Source organism: Electrona antarctica (assembly GCF_951216825.1).
Source record: "Electrona antarctica genome assembly, contig: scaffold_627, whole genome shotgun sequence".
Lineage (NCBI taxonomy): Eukaryota > Metazoa > Chordata > Actinopteri > Myctophiformes > Myctophidae > Electrona > Electrona antarctica.
In genome coordinates this window covers 17,501-25,864 of record NW_027637191.1, presented here as the reverse complement: position 1 = coordinate 25,864, position 8,364 = coordinate 17,501, and the positions used below count along the sequence as shown (strand labels likewise).

At 47.8% G+C, this 8,364-nt stretch overlaps 1 protein-coding gene across 1 annotated transcript in view; it reads right to left on the bottom strand.

Annotated features, from left to right (window-relative positions):
* Positions 1–6,257: 6,257 nt before the first annotated feature.
* The window catches only part of LOC306919082 (ceramide transfer protein-like), a gene marked incomplete at its 5' end in the record, with an annotated part of 15,890 nt that continues 13,783 nt past the window's right edge, over positions 6,258–8,364 (bottom strand). Inside the window, one exon of the mRNA XM_079531917.1 lies at positions 6,258–6,710. The remainder of the gene's footprint in view (positions 6,711–8,364) is intronic.

Sequence of the window (8,364 nt, the reverse complement as noted above, 5' to 3'; positions counted from 1 at the left end):
ACACATTATTATTTAGCTTGAATGACATAATTCAGACAGTTTCCATTTAGTTAGTTCTTCTGTAAGTGATGAATAAAACAAATCTTGCCTCCAGAGTAAAGGGACGACTCCTCATCATCACATTCTGACGAGCCGTATTGGTCAGATTCGTCAGAAGTCCAATTGAAATGAATTGACACTATCCAGACTAACAACTTTCATTTTAGCGATACAAATAAATGCAAAAATTACATAAATAGGCCTACAAGCTTACCATGGACTCGAGACTCCAGGCGCTGTCGTTCCAACCATGCACGGGTGTGAAGGGAACGTGGAGTCGACACACCCGATACATGAGAAGACGGGACGGAACCAGTGGACCGGCTACGAGTTGCAGGGCGACCGACATGAGTGTCACTGGATCCTGCTAGAGCTACACCACTGGTCCCTGCAGGTCTGGTCCCTGGAGGTCTGGGCTCTGCAGGTCTGGTCCCTGGAGGTCTGGGCTCTGCAGGTCTGGGCTCTGCAGGTCTGGTCCCTGCAGGTCTGGTCCCTGCAGGTCTGGGCTCTGCAGGTCTGGTCCCTGCAGGTCTGGGCTCTGCAGGTCTGGTCCCTGCAGGTCTGGTCCCTGCAGGTCTGGGCTCTGCAGGTCTGGTCCCTGCAGGTCTGGGCTCTGCAGGTCTGGTCCCTGGAGGTCTGGGCTCTGCAGGTCTGGTCCCTGGAGGTCTGGGCTCTGCAGGTCTGGGCTCTGCAGGTCTGGGCTCTGCAAGTCTGGTCCCTGCAGGTCTGGGCTCTGCAGGTCTGGTCCCTGGAGGTCTGGGCTCTGCAGGTCTGGTCCCTGCAGGTCTGGGCTCTGCAGGTCTGGTCCCTGGAGGTCTGGTCCCTGCAGGTCTGGGCTCTGCAGGTCTGGTCCCTGCAGGTCTGGTCCCTGCAGGTCTGGGCTCTGCAGGTCTGGTCCCTGCAGGTCTGGTCCCTGCAGGTCTGGGCTCTGCAGGTCTGGGCTCTGCAGGTCTGGTCCCTGGAGGTCTGGGCTCTGCAGGTCTGGTCCCTGGAGGTCTGGGCTCTGCAGGTCTGGGCTCTGCAGGTCTGGGCTCTGCAGGTCTGGGCTCTGCAGGTCTGGTCCCTGCAGGTCTGGGCTCTGCAGGTCTGGGCTCTGCAGGTCTGGTCCCTGCAGGTCTGGTCCCTGCAGGTCTGGGCTCTGCATCTCGCCAATCGGTGGAAGTCTTCCTCGCCCAGCATGCCCCGAAGATGCACGTTTACGCGCAGCTGGAACGCATGGAGCTGCAGCACTGGGCCAGGTTTGGGCTCGTCGCCATCATCTCTTCCTCCTCCTCCTCCTCCTCCTCTACCTCTACCATCACCACCACCACCACCACCACCTCCTCCTCCTCCATTGATCAGCGTTTTTCCTACCGTTCGTTGTCTTGGGACCTGGGGTCAGAGTGACACAGATAAAATAAATGGAGAGATAAAGTTGTCGATGTTCGTTTTGGTGATCGTGGTCCCTTGCTGTGGATTACCGGGCGGTTAGCCCCCCCCCCCACTGCGCAAAAAGTTTTATCGATCCCCGTTTGCAAGGCCCTTTAGGCTTGGCAAGTATAGCGTGACACCCCCCCCCCCCCCCCCTCCTCTCCCCCCCCCTCCTCTCCCCCCCCCCCCCAGCTCATCATGAGGTTCAGACTTCATTCATTTATTAATGTTCATTTTTATTATTTTATTTTTATTTAACAGTCGGTTCAAAACGCAGCGTCTCTGTACAATACATTGTGTCCTTATATGGTCGTCTGTCACTGTGTGGAACCAAATGGACCCTTATGGGTCTGTGACTCTGAGAGTGTAACACATGGAACCAAATGGACCCTTATGGGTCTGAAATGGAACCAAATGGACCCTTACGGGTCTGTGACTCTGAGCGTGTAACACATGGAACCAAATGGACCCTTATGGGTCTGTGACTCTGAGAGTGTAACACATGGAACCAAATGGACCCTTACGGGTCTGTGACTCTGAGAGTGTAACACATGGAACCAAATGGACCCTTACGGGTCTGTGACTCTGAGAGTGTAACACATGGAACCAAATGGACCCTTACGGGTCTGTAACTCTGAGAGTGTAACACATGGAACCAAATGGACCCTCAGGGGTCTGAAATGGAACCAAATGGACCCTCAGGGGTCTGAAATGGAACCAAATGGACCCTCAGGGGTCTGAAATGGAAGCCGTCAGTTAAATTAACACCAAGGATTTTAACGGTTTAGATTCAAGAGGGAATAAAAAAAACAGTTTTACAATCACTGAATCAACACTGTCCAAATCCTCAGCGCTGGTTTAATCCAGACAGTGTTGAAATGGAACCAAATGGACCTTTAATAAAAGGGTCTATTTGTAACCCTCTGAGTTACGGACCTTAAGACCCAAACCGCAGCAACGCAACTCCTCACAACAAAACACTTTTAATCACTTCTGGACGGGAACCCCTGTTGGTGTTTTAAGCATTGTGTTATACTTTAGCTGTTGAACAATAGCAGATCTACAAGCTCGTAGAGCTTGAAAATGTGGCGCAAATCTTTGAGGGGAGGGGGGGGGGGACAACATATTTTCAGATGGGGGTCCAAATACATATCATTCTGGGGGTCCCTGACATGAAAATGTTTGAGAACCACTGACATAGAAACATAGGGTTTATCAGAAAACTGTAATGATTTAGAAGACATTTGTAGAATCGTCTCAGGTCTAAAGTAAGGTTAATGACATTAATGCGGTTTGGGCCTGTAAGGGGTATTAGATCTACAGACCCACACATCATGGTATTAGATCTCCAGACCCACACATCATGGTATTAGATCTCCAGACCCACACATCATGGTATTAAATCTCCAGACCCACACATCATGGTATTAGATCTCCAGACCCACACATCATGGTATTAGATCTACAGACCCACCCATCATGGTATTAGATCTCCAGACCCACACATCATGGTATTAGATCTACAGACCCACACACATCATGGTATTAGATCTACAGACCCACACACATCATGGTATTAGATCTCCAGACCCACACATCATGGTATTAGATCTACAGACCCACACACATCATGGTATTAGATCTCCAGACCCACACATCATGGTATTAGATCTACAGACCCACACATCATGGTATTAGATCTACAGACCCACACATCATGGTATTAGATCTCCAGACCCACACATCATGGTATTAGATCTCCAGACCCACACATCATGGTATTAGATCTACAGACCCACACATCATGGTATTAGATCTCCAGACCCACACACATCATGGTATTAGATCTACAGACCCACACATCATGGTATTAGATCTCCAGACCCACACATCATGGTATTAGATCTACAGACCCACACATCCTGGTATTAGATCTACAGACCCACACATCATGGTATTAGATCTCCAGACCCACACATCATGGTATTAGATCTCCAGACCCACACACATCATGGTATTAGATCTACAGACCCACACATCATGGTATTAGATCTCCAGACCCACACATCATGGTATTAGATCTACAGACCCACACACATCATGGTATTAGATCTACAGACCCACACACATCATGGTATTAGATCTACAGACCCACACATCATGGTATTAGATCTACAGACCCACACATCATGGTATTAGATCTCCAGACCCACACACATCATGGTATTAGATCTACAGACCCACACACATCATGGTATTAGATCTACAGACCCACACATCATGGTATTAGATCTACAGACCCACACACATCATGGTATTAGATCTACAGACCCACACATCATGGTATTAGATCTACAGACCCACACATCATGGTATTAGATCTACAGACCCACACACATCATGGTATTAGATCTACAGACCCACACATCATGGTATTAGATCTACAGACCCATACACATCATGGTATTAGATCTCCAGACCCACACATCATGGTATTAGATCTACAGACCCACACACAGGAACATAAAACAGATCTGTAAGCCCTAAACCGGCCCGTCCCTCCATCAAACAGGAAGTTGTCACCAGAGGGACAGGACGTTGTCACACCAGAGAGGCGGGGATATCGAAAGGCAAAGGAAATAGACAAGCTCATTAATTATGCAAATTACCCAGTAATATATTCATAAAATACATGTAATAACTCGTACGGACGGCTCTTAAACATCGGTTCAAACCGTCGTGTTTGTTCTTGGTCTGTAACTCTGAGAGTACAAAAGGGACCAAACTTACCCTAATGGGTCCATTTGGTTCCATTTGTACACTCTCAGTTAACTTAAAATTGATTTTACAATATAATTTGGGGGTCCCAGAGATAGAAATTCCATTAAATGGGGGTCCGTAGACTAATGCATGTCTACCTGGGGGTCCTTGAAATGAAACGGGTTGAGAATCACTGCTAGAGCCGTAAAAACCTTCTCTTATGGGGGTCCCTGGCATATCTCTTCACATGGGGGTCCCTGGCATATCTCTTCACATGGGGGTCCCTGGCATATCTCTTCACATGGGGGTCCGTGGCATATCTCTTCACATGGGGGTCCCTGGCATATCTCTTCACATGGGGGTCCCTGGCATATCTCTTCACATGGGGGTCCCTGGCATATCTCTTCACATGGGGGTCCCTGGCATATCTCTTCACATGGGGGTCCCTGGCATATCTCTTCACATGGGGGTCCCTGGCATATCTCTTCACATGGGGGTCCCTGGCATATCTCTTCACATGGGGGTCCCTGGCATATCTCTTCACATGGGGGTCCCTGGCATATCTCTTCACATGGGGGTCCCTGGCATATCTCTTCACATGGGGGTCCCTGGCATATCTCTTCACATGGGGGTCCCTGGCATATCTCTTCACATGGGGGTCCCTGGCATATCTCTTCACATGGGGGTCCATGACACTAATTAGTGTCAATGTGGGGGTCCTTGACTGACATGAAAAGGTTTGGGAACCACTGCCTATCATTAAACCAGCTACATGTTCTCAGCGATGCGATACAAACTCACAAATGATTTACGATCGTCGGGATGCGCGACGGCTCACCGTGGACAGCTCTCGAACCTTTAGAGATATGGCGCTTTGAAAATCCTAATGGAGGCTCAACGGAGCTGGATTTAAAGGTCCCATAGCCGGTGGGGATGGAGGCTCTCCATAGCAACCGGAGCAATGCTAAAAGGTAAACAAACGGACGGCACGTTCATACAGTATGGAGTAAATGGTTGTCTACGAACATACGCGTAGATAGCACCAGTAGCTACCGTTAGCCTAGCTACGTTTATGAATGTAGTTAGCACCAGTAGCTACCGTTAGCCTAGCTACGTTTATGAACGTAGTTAGCACCAGTAGCTACCGTTAGCCTAGCTACGTTTATGAACGTAGTTAGCACCAGTAGCTACCGTTAGCCTAGCTACGTTTATGAACGTAGTTAGCACCAGTAGCTACCATTAGCCTAGCTACGTTTATGAACGTAGTTAGCACCAGTAGCTACCATTAGCCTAGCTACGTTTATGAACGTAGTTAGCACCAGTAGCTACCGTTAGCCTAGCTACGTTTATGAACGTAGTTAGCACCAGTAGCTACCGTTAGCCTAGCTACGTTTATGAATGTAGTTAGCAGCGAAAAAGTTAATCAATCAAAACAATTTGAATCAAATAACGAATGAAATAACGAGTTTGAACTTCTAAAAACGTAACAACAAGCGAACGTGAAACTTATTCTATAAAAATTAAGCAACGGTTACTACATGTATTGTACTCATTATATTATAATACCTACATGTATTTTACTCATTATATTACTGGTAATTTATCAGATTACTAAAAGGAGTAATTAATTAAAGTGTCAGTACCCCCCCCACCCCCCCTCTCTCTCTCTGTAGCAGCAGGGCGAGCAAGAAGCCGTGACATCATCAGCGATTAAAGTGAAGCCGAAAAAAGTTATTCATTGTTAATTAATTAATTAATTATGTAAATCATGAGAAATGTACAAAACAATTTACAAAAAAAAAGACCACAAACAAAACAAAATGTCTGAAGTTATGTTGGCTGATTAAAAGAGAAACAAAAATAGTGAGAAAAAAAAGAAAATATTTAGAAACCAAATATTTAACCAATTAAATCCATTGTTGTTGGAGTTCCTCAGGGCTCTGCGTTGGTGTCTCTGTACATTAAATATCTTCATGCCAAAAACAACAGATTTTTGTAGATCAGTTATCGTCCCCCCCCCCCCCCCCCCCCCCCGCCTCCAGAATACAGATGCTGGGATTTAAGCGGCTAAATACAAGGGGAAAAAAAGGCATAATATGCAAATTAAGCTTTAATTTATACATACAATGCAAATTCAGCTTTAATTTATGCATAATATGCACATTAAGCTTTAGTTTATACATAATATGCAAATTAATCTTTCATTTATACTTCGAGGCACATTAAACAACAACAGATCTACAAGTCATCTGCTTGTAGATCTGTGTGGGTTTTTTTAGGTATACCATGGATTATAAATCAGATAATTTAACTCTTTAAACTCCGCCTCCGTCTGCTCCTCGGTGCCACACGGCATCCTGGGTAATTGAGTTCCTTTTTTAAAGTAGGTCAATCTGATTGGATCGACAGGCGGATGGTTGCGTGTGATTGGTTGACGAGCGTCTTTGTGGTCGACGCCCAGAAATGTTCACCTGACCGCAGATCTGACGACACTCACACACCTGGAAAACACACACACGCACACGCACAGTTACACACCTGGAGAACACACAGTTACACACCTGGAGAACACACACAACAGACCATCTCATATCTCGTGTGTGTGTGTGTGTGTGTGTGTGTGTGTGTGTGTGTGTGTGTGTGTGTGTGTGTGTGTGTGCGCGCGCGCGCGCGCGCGTGCGTGCGTGCGTGCCATAGATGGCGACTCGAGTTAAAGACTCTTACTCGAGTCGCCACAAATGGACTCCAGACTCGACTCGAACTCGAGCCCCATGAGACTTTCATCATAACATTTAAATGTTATGATGTTAAACTAGACACATGTTTGGGTCCGTATCATAACCATGGGCATGGATAGATACGTATCAGCTATGCAACTTTATTCAAATGTTGATACGAGGGTGGGATTGTCTGCCGCCCGGCCCGACGCACGTATCGCGTTTGAGAGGCTGATTGATGTAAACCGTAAACTTAAAAGATATTTAATTGCCTATCCAGTGGCGTGCACAGACATTTAGAGGGGCAGGGGTTAGGGGTCAGGGGTCACAGACATTTAGAGGGTCAGGGGTCACAGACATTTAAAGGGGCAGGGGTCACAGACATTTAAAGGGGCAGGGGTCACAGACATTTAGAGGGGCAGGGGTCACAGACATTTAGAGGGGCAGGGGTCACAGACATTTAAAGGGGCAGGGGTCACAGACATTTAGAGGGGCAGGGGTCACAGACATTTAAAGGGGCAGGGGTCACAGACATTTAGAGGGGCAGGGGTCAGGGGTCACAGACATTTAAAGAGGCAGGGATCACAGACATTTAGAGGGGCAGGGGTCAGGGGTCACAGACATTTAGAGGGGCAGGGGTCACAGACATTTAAAGGGGCAGGGGTCACAGACATTTAGAGGGGCAGGGGTCACAGACATTTAGAGGGGCAGGGGTCACAGACATTTAAAGGGGCAGGGGTCACAGACATTTAGAGGGGCAGGGGTCACAGACATTTAAAGGGGCAGGGGTCACAGACATTTAGAGGGGCAGGGGTCAGGGGTCACAGACATTTAAAGAGGCAGGGATCACAGACATTTAGAGGGGCAGGGGTCAGGGGTCACAGACATTTAGAGGGGCAGGGGTCAGGGGTCACAGACATTTAAAGGGGCAGGTGCTCAAGTGAAAAAAGGGCACCTTGTGCAACGCGTGGAACCACGTGTGTGCTTGTGTGCATGCGCGTGTGCGTGTGTGCGCGTGTGCGTGTGTGCAGCACCTGGTCGAACTCGAGCCCCATGAGACTTTCATCATAACATTTAAATATTAAAACGGTGAAACTAGACACATGTTTGGGTCCGTATCAGCTATGGGACTTTATTCAACTTTCATTTGTTTAATATGTTGATACGAGGGTGGGATTGTCTGCCGCCCGGCCCGACGCACGTAGCGCGTTTGAGAGGCTGATTGATGTAAACCGTAAACTTAAAAGATATTTAATAGCCTATCCAGTGGCGTGCACAGACATTTAGAGGGGCAGGGGTTAGGGGTCACAGACATTTAGAGGGGCAGGGGTTAGGGGTCAGGGGTCACAGACATTTAGAGGGGCAGGGGTTAGGGGTCAGGGGTCACAGACATTTAGAGGGGCAGGGGTCAGGGGTCACATACATTTAGAGGGTCAGG